The 27,357-nt window shown below is 34.7% G+C and overlaps 3 pseudogenes; 1 reads left to right on the top strand and 2 right to left on the bottom strand.

Annotated features, from left to right (window-relative positions):
* The window catches only part of LOC107960636 (nucleobase-ascorbate transporter 3-like), a 46,519-nt pseudogene extending 35,142 nt beyond the window's left edge, over positions 1-11,377 (bottom strand).
* A 5,457-nt stretch (positions 11,378-16,834) lies between these two features.
* Positions 16,835-24,417, top strand: LOC121228901 (cytochrome P450 CYP82D47-like; annotated as a pseudogene).
* Positions 24,418-25,304: 887 nt separating this feature from the next.
* On the bottom strand, positions 25,305-26,883 carry LOC121203638 (protein JINGUBANG-like; annotated as a pseudogene).
* Between the last annotated feature and the right edge of the window lie 474 nt (positions 26,884-27,357).

Raw genomic sequence — 27,357 nt, 5'->3', positions numbered from 1 at the left:
TTTGTACATTTCTGAGATAGTAAGATTGCACGGAGTACCACTCTCAATTATTTCGGACAGAGACCCGAGGTTCACTTCGAGATTCTGGAAGAGGTTACAAGAACCATTGGGTACAAAGTTAAGCTTTAACACAACTTTTCACCCTCATACTGATTGTCAGTTTGAGCGGATGATTCAGATTCTCGAGGACATGTTGCGCTGTTGCATCCTTGAATTTCAGGGTAGTTGGGAAAAATATCTGCCATTGGTAGAATTTGCCTACAACAATAATTACCAAACAAGTTTGAAGATGGCGCCTTATAAGGCATTGTATGGTAGGAAATGTTGAACTCAATTGTACTGGACAGAACTTAAGGAAAATCAGATTCATGGAGTTGATCTGATTAAAGAAACTGAAGAAAAAGTTAAAGTGATACGGGATTATTTAAAAGCGGCATCAGATAGACAAAAGTCTTATGATGATCTGAAAAGAAAAGAAATTGAGTTTCAAGTTGGAGATAGAGTATTCTTGAAAGTATCTCCATGGAAAAAGGTATTGAGATTTGGTCGGAAAGGTAAATTGAGCCCACGATTTATTGGACCGTACGAGATCACCGAAAGAGTTGGACTACTAGCCTATCGTTTGGCGTTGCCACCTGAACAAGAAAAGATTCATGATGTGTTCCATGTATCCATGTTAAGGAGATACCGATCAGACCCCTCTCATGTAATTTCGCCGATTGAGATCGAAATTCGATCGGACATGACCTATGGAGAAGAATCGATTAAGATATTGGCTCATGAAGTTAAACAGTTGAGAAATAAAGATGTGGCTTTTGTGAAAGTTTTATGGCATCGACATGGTGTAGAAGAAGCCACATGGAAGCCAGAAGAAACCATAAGAATCCAATATCCAAATCTATTTTCTGGTAAGACTTTCGAGGACGAAAGTCCCTAAGGGGGGAGAAATGTAACATCCCGAAATAGGGCCTAGTTGGAATAGTGGTTTCGGGACCACAAATTTGACATCAAAAATATTTATTTTATGATTATTATGAGGCCTAGAATATGAGTATATGTATGTGTTAAAGTTTTATGAAGAAATTCTAAGTATAAGGTGTCCAATTGGAAATTAGGGACTAAATTGAATAAATTACAAAACTTAGATTCTAGAAGCAATTTGGATGAAATTTCTTTAGATTATGAATTATAAGGTCTTGGAGATCAATTTACCCAAATTCTAAATTTTTGGACAAAAATGGGCTTGCATGGATGAAATTTTAAAGAAAGGGCATAAGGGCATTTTGGTCATTTGTCATTTTAATGAAATAAAAAGGGAAAAATAGAGCAAAAATATGCTCATCTTCTTCCCATAGCTGCCGAAATTGGGAAGACACCATAGCTAGGGTTTCTTCTTTTCAAGCTCAGTAACCTCGAGGAACAAATTCCGGAGGCCGATCGAGGTAAATGCAAGGTTTCGGAATAACCGAAACATAACACTGAAACTGTTACTAGGTAAGTTCAGATAACTTAAAGTAAACCCCTAATATGCATGATTGTATGATTTACGAATGCATGATGATTGCATTATTAATGGTATTGAAATGCATGAAATGCATCTTTGATAATGACTTGTTGATAACCGTCTCGGTTGAGGTTGAAAGGGAATTTGAGGGATAAACCATGTTTTACATGTGAAAGGAGATCCTGCATGTGTTACAGTAAGGATTTAGCCCCGACGGGTAATCCGAGATCTCGAGTATGGAAAGGAATCTAACCCGGACGGGTGTCCCTTGAATGATCAAGGCTCCTGAAGAACATGAGTGCATTGTGGATTTAGCCCAGGCGAGTAATCCGATTAGGATCTGAATTTAGCCTGGACTGGTAACTCAGATCCGAGATCATTAAAGGTGTTTGTCATTATAAGGGATTTAGCCTGGACTGGCAATCCTGACATCACCTTATGAGTTCATAGAATAGGGGATTTAGCCTGGACTGGTAATCCCGCCATATGATGTGAGGTTCGCGGGAGTGCATATATGGAAAGATCATCTGAATGAATTGACGAATATTGGGCATTCCATCGATATTCCCTAGAAACTCAACGAGATTAACGTAGGATATATGTATGAATGAAATGTTGAATGATGAGCTCATTTAGTTAAATTACATGATACATGATTATGTGACTAACTCATTGATTGAGTGCATGTGATAGGAAATCATTTCATATTGGATGATTTCATGATTAAGTATGGATGTATGCTAATTATTCGGTAAGTTTACTCTTCGGTTATTCAAGCTTTCTAAGCATGAAAATGCTCACCCCTCTCTTTTCCCTATTTTACAGAGCTCGAGGACTCATAAGGATTGGAAGACGGTTAGAGAAGCAACAAACTATTAACTAAACAAGCTTTGGTATAAAGACTCTATTTATTTTGTTCAATGGCATGTATAGTAATTTCGAGTATTTTGTTATATGTGTCATTTGATTTGCCCAGTAAAGGCATGTAAAAATATGTTTATCTCTTTGTATATGGCCATGAAAATTGGCTTAATTTAAGTAGGCTAAGACCTACGATTTTATGCATGGTTTTAATTACAAATGACGGGTTGTTATTAATTGGAAATGAATCACATGAATGAGCCAATTTCAGATGGATTAATGTAATATAGGAACCCATGACACTAAATAGGAAATAACCATTTATGTATGAAACCAATGATATAAGGTTTCCATACAACTATTTTCATTAAGATTATTTACAAGTGTATAATCATGCTTTCCCTCAAACTTGGCAACCATTAGGCACACTAATAGAAAGGGGTGACTAAAGGCTTGGAAAATAGCCTATTAAGGTCCACATGGTTAGACACACAGACGTGTGTCTAGGCCGTGTGTGACACACGGCCCATCCCCATGGGCGTGTGGTATGGTCGTGTGTCCCCTGCACCTAAAACTTTAAGTCAAATTAGCACACGGGTAGGACACACGGGCGTGTGTCTGGACCGTATTATTTTAACAGAATGCTCAAGTTTTGGACACGAGGTGAGCCCACGGGCATGTGTCTTCGCTGTGCCCAAAAGTTAATGTTGCCCACGGATTAAAGGCATGGGCGTGCCCTAGGCCACACGAGCGTGTGAGTCCACACGGCCCACCTATACGGGCGTGTGACACTCCAAAGCTAGAAATTTATTAAGTCACCCAAAGTTTACCGAATGATTTCGGTTTGTACCGAACCGCCTTAATGTAGGTTATAGGCCTCGATGGCCTATATAAGGGACGATATGCTTAAGTTCTAGAAGTTTTAAATTTTGGGTGAAATTTGGTGACCCGGTTTTGTATGTTTATGAATGATAAAGTTTCAATAATGCCTCGAGCCCTGTACCGATGTTGGATACGAGTGAGGGGTGTTACAGAACAAGTTCTTCATCGCGAACTCTCAGCGAACAAGTTCTCCACCTCTTCCATAAAACCCCTTAAGGGTTTAACTTCAACAATGAACACCAACCAAGTCTAAGCAATGCTCAAACTTGGTTATAGGAAGTGACTTAGTCATCATATCTGCAGGATTTTCATGAGTACTAATTTTGTTTAGAACAATATCACCATGAGCAATAATATCACGAACAAAATGATACAGAACTCTGATTGTTCTCTCATGAAACATTTGATCTTTTGTAAGGAAGATTGCATTTTGACTGTCACAAAATATTGTACTGATTTGAAGGTCTTCATTGAGTTTATTAAAGAGTCCCTTCAACCAAATACCTTCTTTACAAGCCTCAATAATCGCCATGTACTCAGCTTCAGTGGTATACAAAGCGACTGTAGTTTGTAAAGTTGCTTTCCAACTGATTACACAACCTCCGATTATAAAAACATAACCTGTGAGAGATCTTCTTCTATCAAGGTGTCCAGCAAAATCAGCATCAACATATCCAATGACTCTATCACTAGTTCTTCTAAATTGTAAGCAGACATTAGTAGTACCTCGTAAGTATCTTAAAATCCACTGAACTGTTTTTCAGTGCTCTTTACCGGGATTCGCCATGTATCTGCTAACTGCACTGACTGCATATGATAAATCTGGACGTGAACAAACCATAGCATACATGAGAGATCCCACTGCACTAGAGTATGGAACATGTGACATGTACTCAATCTCATCATCTGATTGTGGAGACAAAGCCGATGAAAATTTGAAATAAGCTGCTAAAAGAGTACTAACAGGCTTAACACTCTGCATACTAAACCTGCAAAGAACTTTCTTAATGTACGCCTTCTGACTTAGGTACAATTTACTTGCTTTTCTATCTCTGAGAATCTCTATACCAAGTATCTTCTTTGCTGGTCCCAAATCTTTCATCTCAAATTCTTCACTTAGTTGGGCTTTGACCTTTCTTATCTCTCTTTTATCTTTTGTTGCTATCAACATGTCATCAACATAAAGAAGTAGATACAAAAGAACCATTACTATTTTTCTTAAAGTAAACACAACTATCAAAACTACTTCTTTTGAAATCATTAAAAGTCATAAAGGAATCAAACCTCTTGTACTACTGTCTTGGTGACTGTTTCAAACCGTAAAGAGACTTTTTCAGCAAGTAAACATAGTCCTCTTTTTCTAATACTGTAAAACCATCTGATTGTTGTATTTAAATGTCATCCTTGAGTTCTCTATACAAAAATGCAATTTTTACATCTAACTGCTTAAGCTCCAAATCATGCATTGCCACAATACCAAGCAAAGCTCGAATCAAACTATGCTTCACAGCTGGGGAGAACACATCTGTGAAGTCCACTCTTGGAATTTTACTATAACCCTTTGCAACAAGCTTTACTTTATATATAGGTTCTTCAACTCCTGGAGTCCCTTCTTTCTTTAGAAACACCCATTTACAATGAACAACCTTTTTTACCTTTAGGAAGTTTCACAAGATCCCATGTTCTGTTTTTGTGGAGTGATTTCATCTCCTCTTGCATAGCAAACATCCACTTTTCTGAGTCTTCACAGCTAACTGCCTTAGAATAATTAGATGGCTCTCAGTTTGCATCTATATCTTCAGCCACATTTAAAGCATAAGCAACTAGATCAGCCTCGTCATAATTCGTTGGAGGTTTAATTTCTCTTCTAGTTTTGTTTTTGGAAATAGAGTATTGTGGTGAAGAAGCAACTTTATTCTCAATTTTTGTACTGGCTTGAGGAGTCGACTCTGTATTAAGCTGATGCTCCACCTACTTTTGATTTTCTTTATTGGAAAAGTCTTTAAAAGATAAGTTAGGTAGCATAGCAGTTTCAACAAAAACGACATCTCTGCTAATCACAGCTTTTCTATTTTCAGGACACCATAACTTATATCATTTTACACCAACTTTATAACCAAGAAAAACACATTTAATGGATCTCAGTTTTAATTTTTCATTATCAACATGAGCATACATAGGACACCCAAAGATCTTTAAGTCATAATAATTAACAAGATTACCAAACCATACCTCTTATGAAGTCTTTTTCTCAATGGCAATGGATGGAGATCGATTGATCAAAAAACATGCAGTAGAGGCTGCTTCTGCCCAAAACGACTTCGGTAAGTTGGCATTTGACAACAAACATCGAACCTTCTCCATGATCGTTCTATTCATTTGTTCTGCAACACCGTTTTACTGTGAAGTATGACGAACTGTCAAGTGTTTTAGAATCCCTTCTGATTTGCACAATATATTAAACTCATCAAAACAGAACTCTAAGCCATTGTCTGTGTGGAGGTATTTTATTTGTTTTTCTATCTATTTTTCAATCATAATTTTCCAAGACTTAAATGCGGAAAACACATCGTTTTTCTGCATCAGGAAGAATGCCCAAACTTTTCTGGAAAAATTATCAATAAAAGTTAGCATATAATTAGCTCCACCTCTCGAAGGCACTCTGGATGGCCCCCACAGATCAAAATGAATATACTCTAACGTTCCCTTCGTGTTATGGATTCCTCTAGTGAATCGAACTCTCTTTTGCTTCCCAAAAAGTGTTCACAGAACTTTAGTTTGCAAATTCCTTACCCATTAATAAGTCCTATTTTGCTCAATTCTGTCATGCCATTCTCACTCATATACCCTAGGCACATATGCTAAAGTTTAGTAATATCATCATCTGACAAGGAAAAGGAAGCGACAGCTGCATCACTAGTAATAGTAGAACCCTGCAAAACATATAACTTGGTAGTCTTTCTCTGCCCTTTCATTACAATAAAGGAACCTTTGGAAATCTTTAAAACTCCACTTTCAGCTATGTATCTATACCCTTTTGAATTAAGAGTACTTAACGAAATTAAATTTCTTTTAAATTCTAGAACATGTCGTACGTCACTAAGTGTTTTGAGAACTCCATCAAACATCTTAACTTTAATTGTTCCAACACCTGCGATTTTACATGAAGCCTTATGTAACATCCCTAACCCGTATCCGTCGCCGAAACAAGGTTACAGAGTGTTACCAGTACATACAGAACATTTACAGATTAATCGAAATATTACTATTCACTTTCTGAGATCATATATATATAACAACCTTTATTTGGGCCCTCGAAGCCCAACATGAACATTAAAATCAAGTCGGAACTTAACCGATTTCGCATAAAAATTTTCGCTTAATTTTTTTAAAAATTTTACTTGTGAACAGTACCCACATGCCCGTATGATTACGCCGTGTGGATTCCACACGCCCATGTGGCTTGGGACACGCCCGTGTACCTTGTCTGTGGAGCTTTCTGTTTATGACATCATCATCAATTTAGGGGCACACGGCCACATCGCACACCCGTGTCCTAAAGTCGTGTTCCATACACGGCTGAGACACACGGCCGTGTCTCTGCTTGTGTGGTCAATACCTAAGCTATTTTCCAAGCCTTGGTCAACCTTAATCTCTTACACACTCATACAAAATCAAAAGCATATAACATGGTATTCATTTAATGATTAAACATTCTCAATTAAACTACAAACATAGTATTCGTATGTCATCATACATGTATCTCTCATACTCATTTTACCTTGTCTATTATGGTACCACTTATACTTTTATACCATGATTATCATCTTACCAAATATTTTCAGCTTAATCATCAAGCATTCATATTTAAAGCTAGATCATATCTTTATAAAATACTACATTTCAGATGCGCAGAATAAAATACTTGCCTGAGACATTTCAATCCAACTTCATACCCAACAAGCATCATATTGAAACTAGTTATATATATACATGCCATGATATGTATCATTCTCATACTGTTTTCTTATAAACATATATCATTTATTTTCCTCCTCCTCCTCTCCATTCCACATCTTTAATGTATATAACATTCTTGTAAGTACTATTTCACAATTTACTTATTAATGCTCACATCAAGCTGTTCACACGAGTCATAATCACTCAATTATTTATAATTCGAGCTATAGAGCTCCAAATTAAGATCCGTAAATTTTTCCTGAAACTAGACTCACATATCATTCCACCATAAAATTTTCAGAATTTTTGGTTTAGCCAATTAGTACAGTTTATTCATTTAAGTTTCCCCTATTTCACTATCCAACAGTTTTGACCTCTCTTCACTAAAAATTAATTATATCATAGTACAGAACTCGGATAATGTTCTTGTTGATTTATATTGAAAATAGACTCATTAAGGATTCTAAACATATAAATTTGAGCCTCAAATAAATTTTCTCCAATTTTTAGTAATTTTCCAAAGTTAAAATAGGGGAACCCGAATTCATTCTAACCTTGTCTCACAAAATTCATTATATCTCATAATTTACAATTCAATTGCTTACACCGTTTCTTCTATAAGAAACTAGACTCAATAAGATTTAATTCAATATTTTTTTCATCCTCTAATTATATTTTTACAATTTATGGTGATTTTTCAAAATTAACCTACTGCTGCTGTCCAAAACTATTTTAGTTCAAGATGTTTATTACTATTTTTCCTCTAAATTTCACAGATCATACAATTCAGTCCTTGCTCAATTAGCCCATCTATTAAGCTAATTTTTCTCAATTAACATTTTATTCCATCATTCTAAACTATTACACAACCTTTGAAAATCATAATTTTAACACTAAACCTTAATTCACAACTTTTTCACAATTAGGTCCTAAAATCAATTTCTATTGAAATTACTTGATAAAATCATCAAACAAAAAAATCAAAGCTTAAAATTCATTTTATTTCATCATAAACAGCCAACACTTATCAATGGTAGCTTTCAATTTTGTCCATAAAATCAAAAACTAATGAATTAAGCACTTGGACCTAATTGTAAAAGCCTGAATTAAGTATCCACTTATTGCTTACTTTAGAATCATTGACAGAAGCAACTAAAAGTTCACCATCGTTGTAGTCTTCTACAACATTAGCTTCACCGGAATTTTCTGGTTGTTTTTCCTTTTGATTCGCAGCCTCCCTTTTAAACTTGTTCTGTAGCTTATAGCACTCAGATTTAATGTGCCCTTTCTTCTTGCAGAAGTTACAAGTTTTACCTTTGTTTGAAGACTTCGATCTACCCTTAGATTTACCGCGAGGATTCCGTTCCTGTGTCCTTCCACGATCATCATCAACGTTCCGATCTTGTCTCCCACGAACAATGAGACCCTCTCTCTGAGAGTCAGGTGTAACCACAAAATGCTTCATCTTATCATACGAGGTCAAAGAATCATAAACCTCATCAACTGTGAGAGACTCGCGGCTATATAAAATCATGTCTCTAAAGGTTGAATAAGATGGGGGCAACGAACAAAGTAAAATCAACCCTAAATTTTCCTTATCATGCTGAACCTCCATGGCCTCCAAGTTTAAGAGAATTTCTTTAAACACTGTTAAGTGTTCGTGTATAGACGCACCTTCCTCCAAACGATGAGCATAAAGACGCTGCTTCATATGCAACTTGCTTGTTAGAGTTTTCGACATACATATTTGTTCCAGTCTTTTCCATAATGTAGCGGCGATCTTCTCTTTCATCAAATCCTGCAAAATTTTGTTGGACAAATTTAGATGTAATTGTGTTAACGCATTTTGATCCTTACGCTTCTTCTCTTTATCTGTTAATGTCGAAGGCATCTTATCTATCCCTAGCAGGGCATCTTCCATATCCATTTGCGCAAGAACTGCTTCTATCTAATAGAATTTCATACTTCAAAGACGCCATTACCGTGATCGAGATGAACTATCCGGAAGCTCAGATACCAATTTATGAAAATAAAATAAAATAAAATAAAGAACACACAGATTTTACGTGGAAACCCTTTCGGGAAAAAAACTATGGGCAGAGGAGAAGAAAATTCACTATGTCGAATTCAAATTTAATTACAAGAGGAATAGACTATGTCTATATATAGGCTTGTAAAGCCATATTCTAGTAAGATTGAAACACCTTATTCTAATCAATATAAAATAGATAGAGTTTAATAAGGTTTAAAAAACCTTATTCTAAAATAAAATAAAAGAAGTGTAGTTCTATATGGATTTTACTTCTATTTTATTTTACCACTGTATTTTATTTAAATAAGGATTCGGGTTATTTAATTCTGACAAAAAGGTTAAAGAGAAAATTATTAGAAAAATTAGTAATGACAACTCAATAATTATCGAACAAACACCTCAAGCTATAACTAACGAGCAGTCGAGGACGTGATAACTACATTCGGTATTACCTCGTCAGCTCTCCCCATGCCCTGCCATACCCAAGGATAATGTTGACAAATGAAGCAACAATTAGTGATCCTTGAATGGTTCTCATACCATGAACAAACCGCTGCAGAAACAATCACCCCAGATCATTGTCATTAAGTAATACGGTCATAACCGAGAAGACGCTAGGAAGAGTACACCAACAATGAGCAGATTTATGGAGCATCTACATCAACTTTGTTCTATGATACATGCTAAATCAGTTCCAAGATGTAACCCCAACGTACAAAAATATTAAGAGACAAATAAAAACAATGTCTGATATTAAAATGAATGAATTTGGTTCATTCGTGTCATTACTAAAGTTTACATACGTCGTGCTCAAATGTGAAGGCCTCGTCTGTATAATCGTTGATGATCGACAACAATGGTAAGGTGTATGCAAAAGATGCACCATCACCGTGGGAAGTCTCGAGCCGATAAATGTTTGAAGTAGCGTATTAATGCCCAACATAAATGACAACACTTGAATGACCCGGGCTTTATCTCCCTGTTCATAGCATACAACAAAGGATTGAGAGACATAAAAAGGATACCAATCCCACTAAAAAGAAATTTCGGATCGTAAAATGTACATGATGGACACCTATTCGATACAAAAATGTATTTGCAATTAAGACTGTCGTTCCAAGATTCACAATGTAGTGTTAGAAAGCCAGTAAAAGTGCTTTAGCTATTAAACAAGTTAATTCTATGAGATTGATTGCATATCACTAATATTCGAAAAATGAGTGTCCAATAGTAGTATATGTCCCAAATCGATATGCATAACTTTTTCTAAGTTATTCCATTTATGCTTTACTTATATCTGAATATTCCAAATATGCATAGATTTATGCTAGTTTATGTGAAACAAATTACTAAAATGTACTGAACGGAGTGACAAGATAAATCGAAAAAGATCAAACAAATAATACATAGGCATTGCTTAAAGTACTTAATGAAAAGTACCCATAAAGAAAAAATATTCAAAAGTAAAACTTTTAACGTAAAAACTTCAAAGCTTAGTCAGCTTTCTTTTTAAATTAAACGGTAAATACTTGACAAAAAATAGAGCAAATAAAGAAGAAGAACTGACGCCAAGAAGGGTTGGAGTGGATGCAGTATTGAAGCTGATGGAGTTGTTCAGCAGGAGTCCAAGTAAGTCCCTTTCAGAGCCGGCAGTGGCGGCAGGTGGTTATGGTAGTGGTGCTCTGTTTCTCCCATCTTTGTTCTTCTTTGTTATTGTTTTGCTTTCCAATTAAATACTTTTTTTTCCAGTGCTTGTAATCTTTCTTTTTGCTCTTCTTCACTTCGAAGAACAGATAAGCAATGTGTTTTTCAAATTCCTATACCAAAAAAAGAAAAGAAAAATGATGAACAAAAAGCAAAAATTTATTAAAAATGTAAATGGTTGAAGGGAGACCTTTTGTTTTGTTCCAAAAACGAGAAAATATTTAATAAAAAGGCCGATTCGATTTCAGTTGTTTGTAAAAGAAAACTTTGAAAATAGAATGAGAAAAAGCTCAACGAAGTTGAAGGTTTTGACACGCGCGTGTGGAGCTTTATTCAACTTTCACCTTGTTCTCACATTTCATGTACAAGGATCTTGTAACGTATTTTCCATCGAATTTAGCCTTCAATTTCGTTGAAAATAACATTTGTGCCATTCTTTCTCATTGCCATCCTATGTTTTCCTTGTATTGTCTTTGAAACTTCATAGGATTATATATTTTTTTATTAAAAAATAAACTACAAATATAATCACTCAATTATTAAAAATTTTCATTTTAGGCATTCAAAATAAAAATTATTTCCCTTAAAATTTTGATCACTTCCATCAAAATCTCAAACCAACATCTAACATATTATTTTTTTTTTAATTTTGATTTTCTTTCTTTTCAATATCCTCTTATCTTTTCTCTCTATTTCTCTTTTTTTTTTCTCTTTCTACTTCTAACCCTAGACATGAAAGTCATGTCTTGAGACCCCTAATAGAATTTAGATTTGAATCTTAACTTTGTTTTTAACTCCGTGCAACTCCTAAATACTTTAAATAAGATCAATTAATATTCATTGATTATGTTCATGTGATTTAATTGAAATTATACATAATTTATTGGTTTGCTACATTTGAATGAGTCTGAGGTTGAATAATTTTTTAAATCTTTTTTTCAATATAATAAAGGATGAACAAAAAAAAAAGAAATATTGTTTCTCAAAAAAAAACTCACAAATTTTTTTTTATTTCCTAGACAATATTTCTTTCCTTTGGTTTTATATTTCTATCTTGAAATAATGAATTGAGTTTTTATAGGTATTTTTGACATCGCTATTGAAATAGCCTTTATGGCTGTAATTTCGGCTATTCCGCTCATTTCATAAAGTATTCTGCTCAGTTTAATAACAACTACCCAATACTCAAGAGATCTTTTCCCCAAACCCATACGTGTTTTTGTAGTTCTTACCGTAACTGGTTTATCTGGAAATATATGTACCCATATTTTTCCACCACGGCATTCAGTAACGTAATGTTACACCACGCATTCAGATAAGATCGGATGTGTGGTGCCACAAATTATCTCTCTTATATTAATAATATAAATTAGAAAGTCTACCACTCGCATATACATGTGGAAACCATGTATTTAGATGTTTTTAAAAATAACATACAACAAGTAATGAAAAGTATGGTTTGAAACTAATAAATAATAACACGTGAAAATATGTACGATATTAAAATTAAAAAATTAGATTAAATTGTAAGTAAAACAAAATTTAAGCACAAATGCATCAAATTAAGAATACTAAATACAATTGTTTATTATGGCATTGTTATCAATCCTAAGTTGTGTGGAGTTAATTTGTTACACTAACTCAATCAACAACACTATTAATATATACCGATAATAAAATGTGCATAATAAAATTAAAACATATAAAGAAATTAAAATAAATATTTTGTTAAGTGGTAAATTTAAAATTGGGTAAACTACAAAAATAGTCTCTTTTGTTTGTTTCAGGTTACATTTTAGTCACTTATGTTTGAAATGTTACGTTTTAGTCACTTATGTTATTATTTTGTTACGAAATGATCACTCTTCCATTAAGTTTCGTTATCTCCCTAACGGTAATCCTACGTGGCAGTCCAACTAGATTTTAAGTGCCAACTTGGATTTCCTAAAGGTATGAGATTAGTTTTTTTATTAAATAAATTTAATTAATTAAAAATTTTAAACCTTAAATCTTAGTTAAAAAACCGTTCATCTCCCCCTTTGTTTAGTTTTCTTTTTCAATTGACTAAAAAAGTTATTATCATCAAAATTTGTTATTCACGTACAAAAACAAAAGAGGATTAAATGGAGGGTCCAGATATGTCTTCTTCACCGACAAATTTATGTTCTAAAACTTAAAATGAAGTGGTTGTCAACAAATAAGAAGATGGTAATCGTTTTTGTTCCTAATCATTGTATTTTCCAATTCTTCACGTTCTTGAATAATTAGTTTCTCAATCCGATTTTTTCTGATCTGAATCGGCTTGTTTGTTCACAATCCCTTTGTGGGTATCTCTTTTTTCTGATCTGAAATTCTTTTAGTTGTTAATATTCATATCAAGAATTTTAATTTAGGGTTTTTATTAAACAATAAAAAATCTAATCTTTTGTTTTTTAGTATTGAATAAAAGAGATAGAAGATTGCAAAGAAGACATACCTGAACTCTCCATTGAATCTATCTTTATGAAGCAGTCAATTTGATTTCAACTATTTTGATCTTAATAATAGTTTTCCAATCAAATGAAAAAAAAATTGAAAAAAAGAAGAGACTGAAAAAAAAATTAAAAAGAGGAGATGAACAGATTTTTTAGTTAAGGTTTAGGTTTAAAAATTTTAATTAATTAAATTTTTAATTAAAAATCTATTTTCATCCCATTTAGAAATCCAAGTTGACATCTAAAATCTAGTTGGACTGCCATATAGGATTACCGTTAGAGAGATAACAGAACTTAACGGTAGAGTGATCACTTCGTAATAAAATAGTAACATAAGTGGCTAAAACAAAACATTTCAAACATAAGTGACTAAAATGTAACCTGAGGCAAACAATAGTGACTATCTTTGTAGATTACCCTTTAAAATTTTACCAATGCAATTTGTGTGTATTTAAATCCCACCATATGCATAATTTTTATTTTTATTTTAAATTAAAAAGACTAAGTACCCTTGAATATTATAACTTATTTAAATACGAAAGGATATTTTTATAATTTACCTAACCGAGTTGATACTTGGTTAACCAGTGACACCAACTTAGTCAGAAATTTTATTAATTGTATAGATACATAATTGATGAAGGTAATAAAATGTGCATAATAAAATTAAAACTTATAAAGAAATCAAAATAGTAGTAAATTTAAACTTTTATCAATGCAACTGATGTGAATGCAAATTGCATCATATGCGTAGTTTTTATTACTTTTTTAATTTTAAAAAGTTTAAGTACAATTGAATAATATATTTTATTTTAATAAAAATATATTTGTAATTTTCTTAATCAAATTGATATCTGATTAATATGTGATACTAACTCCATAAGTTTTTTATTAATAGTATAGATATTAATTTAATGATTTAAAATTTCGCCCCAGCCAGGTGAATGCCATGCAATAAATGTTATTTGTGTAAGTAGGTAAAATTTTCTTAATTCTTCATATACTTGGGAAAAATTTCCCTCCACTTTTCTAAACTATTTATTAATTATTTTTTTAAAATTTTTATTACTTTTATTTAAAAATAATAAGTAAATTTATTATTGAACCTGTTTTCAATAAATTAGATGGCTCAATAAAATTAAATCAACATGTCATTAGCTAACTTTGAAATTACATGGAAATTATCATGCATTGATTAGTTTTAATGTTATTGGTGTAACATTTTGTTGTTATTGAGTTCTTTTTTCTTAATGCTAGGTAACAATAAAGCTAAAATTAGGGGGAAATATCAAACAAGGACGTGGAGGATCCATTGAAGACAAGTTCAGGATGTCAGTAGGGTTGCCATTGTGAGCTATGCCAATAACACCACTGCTACGAACCTCTACATCATCTTTGTGAAGGGAATCAAGGGCCGCCTCAAACGATTGTTGTCGGCTTGCGTTGAAAACATGGTGGTGGTTATTGGTTTACTGTTGCTTCATCCCTACTGAAGGCATCGCCATTCGGTTCTTCTTCTTCCCCCACCCCCAACTCGCGAGTTGGCTCAATGAACTTCGCAAAGGGTCCACTCAGTCGGTAAAGAACGAAACGCCGTATTGACTCAATCGAAACAAAAAACCCAAGAAAACCAAAAGCAGAACGTTAAAAAAACAGGGAAGTAAGGAAACCCAATAGATAAAACTTCAATTAAAAAATGGATCGAGAACGAGTTTGCACCAAGACTGATAACGTTTGACTCATCTACAGCTGAGTGGTGAGTAAACAAAGAAAAAGAAGAAGGTGAAATAAAGATGGCCAGAAAATGCTGATTTTAAAAAATATTTAGGGGATTTTTTTTTTCGATATTTAGGGAAATAAGTAGATTTTTAAAAGCGGAACATAAAACATTCTACAAGAGTTTTTTTGACTTTTTTGATGTATTAGCTTTTTTGGATAAATGGTTAAATTTATATTTTTTATTTTATGTTATTTCAAGTTTTTTATTTTTAATTAATATTTTAATTAATAAATAGATTATTTTAAGTTTTTTTAATTACTAAAATTTATTACACTCGTTATATAGAGTGAAAAATATATATTACACGTATAAAAATTATATTTACTAAAAATAATAATATTTGCAATAATTATTTGATTTCATAAATAAAAGAGTTATTAATTAAAAAGATGGATTAAAAATAATAAAAAATTGGAAAAAATATATTTATTAATTAAAAATAATAAGAAACTTGAAAGAACATAAAATAATAAATACAATTGTGCTGATATGTTAAAAATATTAATTAAAAAAATATTGAAACAACATGAAATAAACAATACAAATGTGAATAAAAGAAGAATCAATTCGGATCCTCAGACAATACTATTAATATTTTAATAATCTAACTAAATGAGTTAATATATTAAAAAAGTCAAAAAGTACATCCTATAGAACACGTTTTCGTCTTTTTTCTTTAAAATCAATATTTTTTTAAATATCATAGAAACTAATTTTTTTAATTTTTCTATTTTCATCAAATTTAGCCGAATAAAAATCAATTAATTCCAAATTTTCATAACCTCACGCCAAAAAAAAGAAAAACCATGAGACCAAAAAAAAAAGAAACTGTTTTTTTTATTTAAAAAAAGGACCTTTTCCACTAGAAATTAAAAAGAGAAAAATAGAATTAGAGTTTTGGAATTTCACGAAAATCATATTTTTGGAAAAATAAAAAATGAAACGTCGTTTATCCCTATAAAGTAAAGAGAGAATGAAGCGGGGTTTAATTTGCGAACGCTTTAAGCTTTCATGCCCCATAAATTCAATTATAAATTTTAATTTTAATTTTTTTTACATGTGATTTTTGTGTGCCAGATTCAAGAGCTAGATTGTTTTCTCATCTCTGTTTGAAACGGTTATTCTCTTTAGAATTTTATGAATTTTTTTTGGGTATAATCATCATTTTTAAAAATTATAATTTCAAAAAGTAAATAAAATTTTTAAAAATTTTTTTATATATTTATAATACTTTTTAAAATTTTGATTGAAAACTTTGTAAAAGGAACAACTGAAGCCATAATTCATGGATGAAATTAAATATTAAATCATGAGATTTTTTAGTTAAAGCTTGAATGATTGTTATGAAATGCATGATTAAAATATTATAACTTTAAGGATTAAAATGTAAATGTTAAGGATTAAAATGTAATTTAGATAATATGTATTGTTATAGATTGATATATTGACACATATATTTATAATTATGTTTGTAACCCTTTAAAAAAAATAATATTATAAATTGAATAAGAATAAGAATTATAAATTGAATGCATTATGTTTGCTCATTCTTGCTTCCCTACCATTCGTTCCAAATCCTGCTTATTCGTTGTCTTCGTTCCAAAGACCTAAAAGTTTAGAACTTTGAATTATCAGCCATGGGAGCTTTCTTTCCAAACCCTGTAATTGGAGTGGCTGGAATCTTTGCCTTGTTGCTCTTTAGCTATTTGTTGTTTACAACTGTGATTACTCGAAAAAGCTCAAGCAAGAAGAAAAAAGCACCAGAAATTGGCGGTGCAAGGCCATTTCTTGGCCACCTCCACCTGTTAGGAGGGCCAAAACCAGCCCACATCACCTTGGGTAACTTTGCCGACGCATACGGGCCGATCTTCACCTTCAGGCTAGGCATGCACCCAACACTAGTAGTAAGCAATTGGGAAATGGCTAAAGAGTGTTTCACCACCAACGATAAAGCCTTCGCCAGTCGTCCCAGAACTCTAGCGGCAGAGCTTTTGGGATACAACTTCGCCATGTTTGGGTTCAGCTCTTACGGCCCTTACTGGCGTCACGTTCGCAAGATAGCGACGCTCAAGGTACTGTCCAACTACCGATTGGAGAAGCTGAGACATGTACAAGAATCGGAAATCAGAGCATCAATCAAACGGCTTTATGAGTTAGTTGTTAACATTATGATTAATGGCAGACAATTTTAATGGAAAACAATCCAAGTGGTGCAAGTTTAGCACCCTAAAGTTGACTTTGAAAAAGTGGCATGGGATAAATTTTTTTTGGTCCTTGAGATAATGGGCTATTTATTGTTTGGTCCTTAAACCTCAACTATAAATAGGCCTTCTCATTTCTCATTTCTCATTTCAATTCATCCCAACCAATCTTTCTCTCTTAGTTTTCTCTCTTCTCTCATTTGAGAATTCTTAAGGAATTCTATTTGTTTGTAATATCTTGGAGATAGTAAAGTTATCATCTGGTGTTAGTGCCCGAGGACGTAGGTATAATTTACCGAACCTCGTTAAAACTCTTGTGTTCTTTCTTGTCCTATTTTTCTTTCAATATTTGAGGGTATAATAGTAGTATTTAATTGTGCTATTAAATTACTGTAAAAGGGATATTCTGACTAAGGAAAGACTTGGTATTTAAGAGATCCTTGTGATCCACCTCTCTTCCCTGGGAATTGAACTTTGTGTGATTTTTTAGTACAATAATTTACACGCTTCCGACCCTATTGGAACAACAAGTGGTATCAGAGCCGAAGGTTAATCGTAGTATGCTCTGTGGTTGCAGTTTAAACTGATCTTCCACATCAGAAAAGATTTCCTTAGGTATATTGAAAGATTATGGAGAAAACGGTCGGTGTAGGAGCTTCAACATCGTCCATGTGGACAAGACCGAAAATTGCAAATGCAAGATTGGCCGTGGAGATCTTTGATGGCACGGGCCATTTTGGTATGTGGCAAAGTGAGGTTCTAGATGCCCTTTTTCAGCAGGGTCTAGACATTGCCATTGATGAAGAGAAACCAGATGATGTACAGGAGAAAGATTGGAAGGCGATCAATCGGTTGGCATGTGGCACAATTCGATCATGCCTTTCTCGAGAGCAGAGGTATGCTTTTTCAAAGGAGACTTCTGCAAATAAGTTGTGGGTGGCACTTGAAGAAAATTTTTTGAAGAAAAACAGTCAAAATAAGCTCCACTTGAAGAAAAGACTGTTTCACTTCACATACGTCCCAAGTACCACAATGAATGATCACATCACCAAATTTAATCAGTTAGTCACTGATTTGCTGAATATGGATGAGACATTCAAAGATAAAGATTTGGCTTTGATGCTGTTGGGGTCACTTCCTGAGGAGTTTGAGTTCCTAGAAACTACTCTACTTCATGGCAGGAGTGATATATCTCTGAGCGAAGTCTGTGCGGCCTTATACAGTTATGAACAGAGAAAGAAGGACAAACAGAAAAACTCAATCAGAGATACAGAAGCTTTAGTAGTCCGAGGTCGTTCATACACTCGGAAGAAAACTCAAAAGGGGAGATCAAAGTCAAAGTCCAGACTCGGGAAAGATGAATGTGCTTTTTGTCATGAGAAAGGCCACTGGAAGAAAAATTGTCCAAAGTTGAAGAATAAGGGAAAAGCTGCTGTAGATGCTTGTGTTGCTAAGCATGATACTAGTGACTCTGAACTATCACTGGTTGCATCATCATCGTCGTTCCATTCAGATGAGTGGATATTGGATTCGGGTTGTACCTATCATATGTCCCCTAACCGGGAGTGGTTCTCTGATTTAGTAGAACTAAATGGAGGAGTTGTTTATATGGGCAATGACAATGCCTGTAAAACTGTTGGGATAGGTTCAATCCAATTAAAGAATAAAGATGGATCAACCAGAGTTCTGACTGATGTTCGGTACGTGCCCAGTTTGAAGAAAAATCGCATCTCATTGGGAGCCTTGGAATCCAATGGTTCAGTTGTTACTATGAAAGATGGGGTTTTGAAAGTGACATCTGGCGCACTTGTGATATTGAAGGGCATCAGGAAAAATAACTTATATTACTACCAAGGTAGTACAGTTATTGGAGCAGTCGCTGTAGCTTCCGGCAACAAAGAATTGGACTCAATACAGTTGTGGCATATGAAGTTGGGACATGCCAGCGAAAAATCCTTGCAAATTCTGGCAAAGCAAGGATTGTTGAAAGGTGCAAAGGCTTGCAAATTAAAATTTTGCGAGCATTGTGTTCTGGGAAAGTAAAAGAGAGTGAAATTCGGTACTGCTATCCATAATACAAAAGGTATTTTGGAATATGTTCACTCAGATGTGTGGGGGCCTTCCAAGACACCTTCATTGGGAGGAAAACACTACTTTGTTACTTTTGTTGATGACTTTTCCAGAAGAGTTTGGGTGTATACCATGAGAACTAAGGATGAAGTGCTTAGAGTTTTTCTTAAATGGAAAACTATGATCGAAAACTAGACTGGCAAGAAAATCAAGCGGCTTAGGACGGACAATGGAGGGGAATATAAAAGTGATCCGTTCTTCGATGTGTGCCAAGAGTATGGTATTGTTCGACACTTCACAGTTAGGGATACACCACAGCAGAATGGATTGGCAGAGCGTATGAATCGAACATTGCTGGAGAAAGTTCGATGTATGTTGTCCAATGCTGGGTTGGGCAAGCAATTTTGGGCTGAGGCTGTGACATACGCTGGCCATCTTGTTAATCGTTTGCCATCATCTGCATTAGAAAGAAAAAATCCTATGGAGGTATGGTCTGGAAAACCGGCTACAGATTATGATTCCTTACATGTGTTTGGAACCACTGCATATTACCATGTGAAGGAGTCAAAGTTAGATCCGAGGGCAAAGAAAGCTCTCTTTATGGGAATCACTTCTAGAGTGAAGGGATTTCGTCTTTGGTGCTTAAGCACAAAGAAAATGATCTGTAGCAGAGATGTTACCTTTGATGAATCTGCCACATTGAAAAAGGTAGCAGATAAAGATATTCAGACGAGCAATACTCCACAGCAGGTGGAGTGTACTCCAAAACAGGTGGAGTTTGAGCTGATGGGATTTGCCCAGTTAATAAGTCTAATTCTCTAGCCACAATGGAGGAATTAGAGGTTGAAGAGGTTCTGACCCAAGAACCACTAAGTACACCAGAACCAGTTGCAGTTACAAGGCCACGGAGAGAAATTCGTAAGCCTGCTCGATTTACTGATATGGTGGCCTACGCCCTTCCCGTTGTTGATGATATTCCTATCACTTATCAAGAAGCAATGCAAAGCTTAGAAAGTGATAAATGGAAAAGCGCCATGGATGAAGAAATGCAGTCTCTCCGGAAGAACAATACTTGGGAGTTGGCGTAATTACCGAAAGGTAAAAGGGCAATCGGATGCAAGTGGGTATTCGCAAAGAAAGATGGATCTCCTAGCAAGAAGGATATTCGCTACAAGGCAAGATTGGTAGCTAAAGGCTACGCTCAGAAGGAGGGAATTAACTACAATGATGTATTTTCCCCTGTTGTGAAGCATTCCTCCATTAGAATTTTGTTGGCCTTGGTAGCACAGTTGAATTTGGAGCTAGCTCAACTTGATGTTAAGACGGCTTTCTTGCATGGTGAGTTAGAAGAGGAGATCTATATGACTCAGCCAGAAGGATACACAGATGCTGGTGGTAGAAATTGGGTTTGTAAGCTTAACAAATCGCTATATGGATTGAAGCAATCCCCGAGGCAGTGGCACAAGCGATTTGATAGCTTTATAAGAAGGCAGAAGTACACAAGAAGCAAATATGACAATTGTGTATATTTGCAGAAGCTGCATGACGGATCTTTCATTTATCTACTCTTGTATGTTGATGATATGTTAATCGCTTCGAAGAGCCAAAATGAGATAGATAAGCTGAAGGCTCAATTGAATCAAGAGTTCGAGATGAAAGATCTAGGTGAGGCCAAGAAGATTCTCGACATGGAGATAAGTAGAGATAGACCGAGAGGCAAGCTCTGTTTAAATCAGAAGCAATATCTGAAAAAGGTATTACAATGTTTTGGTGTAAATGAAAACACAAAACATGTAAGTACCCCACTTGCTTCTCATTTGAAACTTAGTGCTCAATTATCTCCGAAGGCTAAAGATGAAAGAGAATATATGGCGAAAGTCCCATATGCTAATGCAGTTGGGAGTTTGATGTATGCGATGGTGTGTACGAGGCCTGACATTTCACAAGCTGTTGGAGTTGTGAGAAGGTATATGCATGATCCTGGAAAAGGACATTGGCAAGCTGTGAAATGGATTCTACGGTATCTTCGAAAAACCGTAGATGTTGGTTTAATTTTTGAACAGGATAAAGCACTTGGTCAGTTTGTAGTTGGATATGTTGATTCCGACTTTGCTGGTGATTTAGATAAACGTCGTTCAACTATGGGGTATCTGTTTACTCTTGCGAAAGCCCCAGTGAGTTGGAAGTCTACCTTACAGTCTACAGTAGCTGTGTCTACTACAGAGGCAGAATATATGGCAGTTACAGAAGCTGTTAAGGAGGCTATTTGGCTTAATGGATTGTTGAAAGACTTAGGAGTTGTTCAAAGTCACATAAGTTTATATTGTGACAGTCAGAGCGCTATTCATTTAGCGAAAAATCAAGTCTATCATTCAAGAACCAAACATATCGACGTAAGATATCACTTTGTGCGGGAAGTCTTTGAAAAAGGAAAAATTCTACTTCAGAAGATTCCAACAGCAGATAATCCTGCAGATATGATGACCAAGGTGGTAACAACAATCAAGTTTAATCATTGTTTGAACTTGATTAACATCCTGAGAATTTGAGCACCTTCAGGTGTATGGCGCTCGAGAGTGCATTTGGAGGCACTACAAAAGATAGCTTTATCAAATTTGGGGAGTTAAAGGAAGTGTGTGAAGATGTGATTATCCTAATCAAATCTTCAATGTGGAGATTGTTAACATTATGATTAATGGCAGACAATTTTAATGGAAAACAATCCAAGTGGTGCAAGTTTAGCACCCTAAAGTTGACTTTGAAAAAGTGGCATGGGATAAATTTTTTTTGGTCCTTGAGATAATGGGCTATTTATTGTTTGGTCCTTAAACCTCAACTATAAATAGGCCTTCTCATTTCTCATTTCTCATTTCAATTCATCCCAACCAATCTTTCTCTCTTAGTTTTCTCTCTTCTCTCATTTGAGAATTCTTAAGGAATTCTATTTGTTTGTAATATCTTGGAGATAGTAAAGTTATCATCTGGTGTTAGTGCCCGAGGACGTAGGTATAATTTACCAAACCTCGTTAAAACTCTTGTGTTCTTTCTTGTCCTATTTTTCTTTCAATATTTGAGGGTATAATAGTAGTATTTAATTGTGCTATTAAATTACTGTAAAAGGGATATTCTGACTAAGGAAAGACTTGGTATTTAAGAGATCCTTGTGTCCACCTCTCTTCCCTGGGAATTGATCTTTGTGTGATTTTTTAGTACAATAATTTACACGCTTCCGACCCTATTGGAACAACATTAGTCACCAATAATTGTTCGGAACCAGTGGTTGTGGAGATGAAGAGATGGTTTTGGACTTTGAACATAAACACAGTTTTCAAGATTGTTATCGGGAAGAGATACTCCGAGGTTGAAACTTCACACGAGGAAGAAGAAAACGAGCAACGGCGGAAAGGGTTGAGAGATTTCTTCGATTTGACAGGGACGTTCACGGTGGCGGACTCACTGCCGTTCTTGCGGTGGTTGGATTTGGGTGGGCATGAGAAGGCAATGAAGAAGACGGCAAAGAAACTAGACCAAATTCTTAAGGAATGCTTGGATGAACATAAACGGAAGAGAAATTCAGGCAAATCGTACGACGAACTTGATAATTTCATGTACATGATGTTGTCGCTTCTTGAAGATGCTGGAGACCACCCTTTTTATGATGCTGACACAATCAACAAAGCTACCTGCCTGATTAGTTCTTACTGACTTTTACCTACAAATCGCTTCTTCTTTTTCCTTCTACCATTCAATCATTGTGATGTCAAATTGGGTGGTGCCTGATTTTTTTTCATTATTTAAATCCGATATTTAAGTCAAGAATTAAGATTGGACAATATCAACGTATTAAGCCACCCTGCCTTTTGATCTGAAATCTTAGGTAATGTTTTATTAATTTTTAAAAAATAAATGGAGACAGAGTGGGATTCACATGTCTTGTTTACTCCATTTAAGCACAAAATTATTGAAGCGTCACAGTTGGAGAATAGAGGTAAAGTTGATTGCATTTTGAATCCCATGGTAGAATTTATCTTCAAAATTGTTTCGTTACTTTTGCAGGCGATAATTGTAGGTGGAACCGACACAACAACAGTGACGATATCATGGGCTCTATCGTTACTATTAAACCACCGCGATGTGTTGAAGAAAGCCCAAAATGAATTAGACACTTTTGTCGGTAAAGACAGGCTAGTGGAAGAATCCGATATCAAGAACTTGGTCTATCTCCAAGCCATAATCAAAGAAACAACCCGATTATACCCCGCCGCCCCACTGTCTGTACCGCATGAATCCGTCGAAGACTGCATCACCGGCGGATACTCATACCGGCAGGCACACGCCTTCTTGTAAACATTTCCAAGCTTCAGCGAGATCCCAAAGTGTGGTCCGATCCCGACGAGTTTCGACCCGAAAGGTTCCTTACAACGCAAAAGCACATGGATGTGAGGGGACAAAACTTCGAATTCATACCATTCGGCAGCGGTCGAAGAGTTTGCCCCGGAATCTCATTTGCTCTTCAAGTTTTACAACTCAACCTTGCGACTCTGCTGCAATCGTTCGAGATTACGACACTGTTCGATGAGCCAGTCGACATGCGTGAGGGTGCCGGTTTGACTAATCTCAAAGCCACGCCACTTAATGTTGTTTTCACACCTCGTCTTCCTCCTCATCTGTATGAATAAATCTACCCATATATATAGTTGTTCGCCGGAATATTATATATTTATAAAGTCGCATGTTATCATAGGAATGGAAGCAAGCGACAATCTAGGACTGTAATTTGAACCTGAAAAATGGTTGTCAAAACTCTTCCCTATAGTCCTCTTCTAATGGAAATCCATAATATAAGATGACAATAGTCAGTAGATAGTGTGGATTGAATATTATTGTAATAGGCTACTTTAGCATACTTTAGTGAATGATATATCACATATATGTATGTTATAAGTTAACCTTTGTTTTTAATATGGATTAATGCTTAATTTTTTTATTTTTAAAATTATTATTTGGTTACCCAATTTAGTTTGATTTTTATAATAGCAATAAAAAATTTAGTTGACATGCAACCCCAATTAGAATAGGTTATATGACATTCATGTTTATTAACATTAATATATATATAAATTTAAAAAATAAAAAATAGAAAAAATAATGTTAATAATTTTTAAAACAATTTAAACATTTTAAATATTTCTGTGACTTTAGCTAATAGTTTACAGACTTCTCCTTTAAATTTTTAACATTTTAATATTTTCATAATTTTTTATACAATATTAGAGATGAGGGATGGGACAGCACGGTTCGAACCTATGTCAAATGAGTGTAACCAAAACGTTAACTAGTTCTAATTCAAGTCAAGACAATATTTTCATAATTTTTAATTTTTCAATTTTTAAAAATTATTAAAAATTTTCTCAATTTTATATTTTTTTATTTTTTATTTTTAATTTCTAAGTTAAAAGATTTCATTTTTTTTTCAATTTATAGAATGTATACTTTTTTAGTTAAATTTTTTTGAATGTTTCATTTATTGTTTTGAATTTTCAGAATTTAGAATTTTTGAAAAAAATTATTACAATATTTCTAGAATATATATTTTTGAAAATTTTAAGGTTTTTTTTCAAGTTTCTAAATTTTAAATAATTTTTAAATTTTTTGCAAATTTTTTTTATTTTTATATATTATTTTGAATTTTTAAAATATATATTTATATATTTTATAATATTTTATCTTAAAAAACATTTTTTAAAATTTTAAAATTATTTATATATTATATATGCTTTTTCAATTAATATAATACACATAATATTAAAATATAAAAGAAGACAACGTTGCACATTCTAATAAGCCACGTGTTAGCTTTTTTTTGTTTTTTTTAACATTATGGGAAAATTTGTGTAATGAATGATAGTTTAAGTATAAATGTGAAACAAAAAAAAATTTAAATACTCAAGTGAAAAAACGAGTATAGTTCGGGGGCAATAAACATTAAGATTTTCAATATTTTTAAATTAATATTCACACGTATACACGTATAGTTCGATGAGCCAGTTCGTGGAATAGCTCCCTTCCACCGGGAAAGCCTCTCTATTGCTCTCATGGTCACCCACCTTCGACATTGCCTGAGCAAACTCCGAAACGCTCCACACTTTGACGGACTTATCAAGGCTTCCACTGTAAACGATCCATCGATGGTCATTCCCCGAATCATGATCTTTTTCGACGGCCAAGCACTTCACTGGCCCAGTGTGCCCCGTCAGCACCGAAAGGCATGTGTGGATGTTGCCATCTTTACGCCAAACACATATACTTTTATCAGCTGACCCGCTGAAAACCAATTCCCAGCCGCCGCAAGGCAAAGAATGGCTAACTTATGGCCCTTAAGGACTCCACCGTGGGATAATTGCTTTCCAATCCCCCAGAAATTGACCAGGCCCTCACTGGAACCACAGTAAACTGCTGAACCAGCGGCATTGATGGCTAAGGCAGTGACCGCGCTTTCTTGTTGTAAAAGTGTTTGAGCCAACTTATGCATTGTTCCTTTATGTTGCAGTTCTCTTTTCCACACTTTGACGGTTCCATCTGCTGAACCAGTGAAAACCATTTCTCCCGCGGTGGAGATCACTGAGTTAACAGCGTCTTCGTGTGCATGAACCGATTCGAGACATTTAGAATCTGAAATTCTCCAAACTTTGAATGTCCGGTCCCATGAAGCCGAATAAAGAAGACCGTGTTCGCTGTTCAAGCTCAAACACGACAGCGCATCCGAGTGTTTGATCCATAAAGAACGCTTACGTTTCACTTCGATGTAGCTGCTTGGTTTAATGGAGCTTTTAAGAATGTCTTTAAGAGTTGGCAAGGTTCCAGATCGTTTATGAATGCTGGGGTTCTTAAGCGACACTTTCCAAACACGAATCTTCCCATCTTGATGACCCGTAAAAATCTTTTCACCAGATATAACAATGGCCTTAACCAATCCACTGTTTGACTTAAACCCTGTAAATTCTTTCAAATTCTTCCACACACGAATGTTCTTGCTATCAGAGCCAGTGTAAAGAAGATCCTTTGTTGCTGCCAATGAATAAATGTGCCCTTCTTCACGTACAATGGAGCCGATGAGACTATTAGCCGGAACGTTGGCTTCGTTGGAGTGGGTCCATGGCGTTTTGCTCAAAGGAGAAGCTTGCTTCCAAGGCGACATGGTCAAAGGTGAAGCTTCGCAACTCACCCTGTTGACTTCATAACAAGCGGGGGCGGCCGATGCGCTGCTGTATCGGATGTTGAAATCATCTTCACTGGCGGGATCAGTGATGGAAATGTTGGGATCAGAATGGATGGTTTTGCCATTTCTGGCTCTTGGAAAGCCATCAGCCTCAGCAAACATTGTGACCTTACTGCGTCTCTCATTACGATCACGACAGAATCGAAAACCAAAAAAGAAAGAAGTATGAAACTAACTATGGCCCAAAAAACTAATGCCAATTCTAAATATAGGAAAAGGAAGAACATATGATGGACAGGAGGGATTTGAGGGTTGAAATCAACATCAGAAACAATAAAACAACTACTTTAGGTCGAGAATGGCCATTGGAATCCAGCTGGGTCCGTTTTGCCTAATAATAACGTTCCTTTGTAGTTTAATTTAATTCCCAATTTGGAATTGTTTTTGTTTGTATGATATATGCTTGATTGGTTTAATTTCTGTTTATTTTCTTTTTTTATATAATAATTAAGATGACCTTTGTTCTTCCTAAAAAGAGAAAAGCAAGAGTCGCAGAAGTCTGTTTTGAGCTGTTTCTGAAACCTGACACTAATGAGGATTGGGGGAAGAACAAGGAAGTTAGTGAGTGCCAACATTAGGTTTTCACGGCATTTTTCAAGTAGGAGAGATT

Source organism: Gossypium hirsutum, chromosome A05 (assembly GCF_007990345.1).
Source record: "Gossypium hirsutum isolate 1008001.06 chromosome A05, Gossypium_hirsutum_v2.1, whole genome shotgun sequence".
In the NCBI taxonomy this organism is placed as follows: domain Eukaryota; kingdom Viridiplantae; phylum Streptophyta; class Magnoliopsida; order Malvales; family Malvaceae; genus Gossypium; species Gossypium hirsutum.
Note: the sequence above shows the minus strand (reverse complement) of the source record. Positions and strands in the feature narration are given on the sequence as shown.